The 2,817-nt window shown below is 50.7% G+C and overlaps 1 pseudogene; it reads right to left on the bottom strand.

Moving 5' to 3' along the window:
- Positions 1-1,084: 1,084 nt before the first annotated feature.
- On the bottom strand, positions 1,085-2,076 carry LOC111827595 (annotated as a pseudogene).
- Positions 2,077-2,817: the final 741 nt, after the last annotated feature.

Here is a 2,817-nt window from a genome sequence, read left to right as displayed (position 1 = left end):
ATGCTCAGTAACTTATTGCTGATCTCCTTGAGTGATTCACCCCAAGAATTTCTCTTTGGTTCTTTTTTAAAGTTTGAATCTCTTTGGTAAAGTGATTTGTACTCTGAGTGAATCAAGTTCTCTCATCTCATTGAGTATTTTCAGAACTGCAGTCTTGAATTCTGTCATTTATATCACATATTTCCATGTGTTCCAGTTGGCTTTCTGGAGATTTTTCATTCTCTTTCTGAACTGCCTCACTAACTTGCTATTTGGCGGGCTGGGCTCCCTCCCTGTCTGGGCAGCTATGTATTGACACTTCTTTAGCAGGTTTCTATGAAGAGATATTTCTCTTATTTTCCAGTAGGTGGCACTGAATCACAAGTTTTTTAGTTCTGTGAAATTCCCAAGCTGACCTCTGCAGCTGCCTTCAGTATGGCTGCAAAGTTGGGGGGTGAAGTTTGTTTGTTTTTGTTTTTTTTAATTAAAAAACAAGCTTTAATCAACTTCATAAAAATTGTACTTATAATTGAACTTGGATAGGTCCCCTTGCCCAGCAAGTTCCAGGTGATAGTTTCACATTTCCAGGCTTAAAGTGGTCTCCATAGGCCAAAAGGTGTCTGAGTGACAGTACAGATGCTTGAGGGGCAGGAGGTAGGTGCACAGGTGGATCACGTCATCTTTTTAAAGGGTGGCCTGTAGCTCAGCTTCAGGTATACCTTAAACACTGTTAAGCATGTGCCCCAAGAAAATAAGCCTAGAGGAAAAAGACCCTCACACTTGAGAGCCCTGCACCCCTCCTCAATCGCTGCCACCTTGGAACAGGTCCAGGCTGAGGCAACAAGCCCACTTGAGTTTGCCCTGAAGGGCTGCCTCGTTCAAATCACATGGATAGTCACAGCTTCTGAATTCAGCAGAACTTGGAGGAAGCAGAAGTGTCCTAGCCTCAGTTTTAAGGACCCACCAGTCCATGGGGTCACCAAGAACTGGTGTTTAATGAGGCCCAAGGGGAAGGACCGTCTTTCATACAGAACTGCTTGCATAAGCTCTTCCCCACAACTTCCTCCTCTCCAGAGACAAGTGTTCAGGAAGTCCCAGACCGATGTTGATGCCTAGACACACATGATGCTGATTTGAGGGACAGAACTGGAGCACATGTTCCCTTTTTAAAAGAGACTACAGCAAAATGGTAGGGAAACTGACAGATGTTGCCCCTCAGACTGATACACGCCAGTGTGCTTGCCTACCAGCTCCAGCCAGAGTTGCACTAACACTGGCATTGAACAGTTAAATGCACAATCCCAAGGATGGCCCAGAGTGGTCCCCGAAATGGGGCCCTTTGGGCTGTTCTGAGCTGTCTCCAGCTGCTGTCACTGTCCACTGAGAAAGGCCAAGTGCCCTTTGGTGCACCTGTTGGCCTAGTGTCCTTGTGACCACACTTGTGACCACACTTGTCACAGGTCACCTGCTCCAATGGGCGGGGTCCCCGGTTGCCTGCACTGCTGTTTTGACTCTGCATGACCCCGCTGGCCTGCGGGGCTCTCTGCTGATTGGCAGAAGAGTTCTGGCTCGTTGACTGGAGCAAGGAGGACGACCTTTGTAATGGAGGATTGTTACTTTGCTTTGAAGGAGGCTGCGTCTGCTGGGGCAGTGGAGGCTGCTCGGTGGTTCCCATTGGCAGTTCCAATCGCGGGTACATGAATTTACACGAGGGCCCCTCCCGGCAGAATCCCACGAGGTAATTCACACAGATGACTCTCCGCGTGTGCCGGTGCCTACACAGGGGACCGAACTTTGAGCAGAAGTAGCACTCGGGCAGCTTGGTCATGTCCTACTCATGGAGGAACTCGCACTGGTCCTCCTTCTTGCACAGCCCCCGCAGCCAGTGTTTGCACACCACTGTCTTCTCACCACTAATGTGGCGAAACGGGCACATGCCCCCTTTGCCACGGGCAGCTTTCAAAAAGAATTCACAGACAGCAGCCAGGGCCTTGTCCATGCCGGGGAAGGGCAGCGGCTGCGCCCCGAGCTGCTGCTACACCGCGATCTCCAAGTCGAACTTGATGTGGTCCACACTGGCGATGATTTCCTGCATGGCCGCGGAGGAGGCCCTTATTTTCCAGTAGGTGGCACTGAATCACAAGTTTTTTAGTTCTGTGAAATTCCCAAGCTGACCTCTGCAGCTGCCTTCAGTATGGCTGCAAAGTTGGGGGGTGGAGTTTGTTTTTCCCTCTCGGTATTGGCAACCCCGGACCTCCACAGGGCCACCCCCAATGCGTCCCACTCAGGGATCAGTCACAGAGATATGTAACAATCCTGCATAGCAGTTCTCAGCTTTGCAGATAATGTGCCCCACATCCCAGCACCAAGCGCAAGGGGAGACAATTTGGGGGAGTCTAAGTGACAGCAGGGCTCTGTGGCTCCATTTCTTAGTTTGGAACACCAACTGCCTGGTGACAAATTCCTTCCGACAACCTCAGAAGAACCTCTGTGCTCCGTCCTTGCCCAAGCCTCTCAGCATCTACAGTTTGCACCACTCAGTCCATAAGGAGTGCCCTCGGGAGATTCTCTGCACCTCACAGCCAAGGGAGCACCAGCTACAGCCAGCTCCTCCCCTCTCTGGGCCAAGCTGCGGAGCTGCATCCATGGCCCTCTTCGCTCTCCTCCCTTCTTGCCTCCCCTGATTGCTCCCATTTGCCCACCTTTGGATGCTTCAATGCATGGATCTCTCAGACGTGCCTGTGTTGTGAGCAGGGAGTCCTTTGTTGAGTGATAGCTGATCAACTTGTTGAAATTTCATGGGGAGAAACAAAGGGGATCTCTCACACCACCATTCCT

Source organism: Myotis lucifugus, unplaced genomic scaffold, assembly GCF_000147115.1.
Source record: "Myotis lucifugus unplaced genomic scaffold, Myoluc2.0 scaffold_190, whole genome shotgun sequence".
NCBI classification, from domain to species: domain Eukaryota; kingdom Metazoa; phylum Chordata; class Mammalia; order Chiroptera; family Vespertilionidae; genus Myotis; species Myotis lucifugus.
Note: the sequence above shows the minus strand (reverse complement) of the source record. Positions and strands in the feature narration are given on the sequence as shown.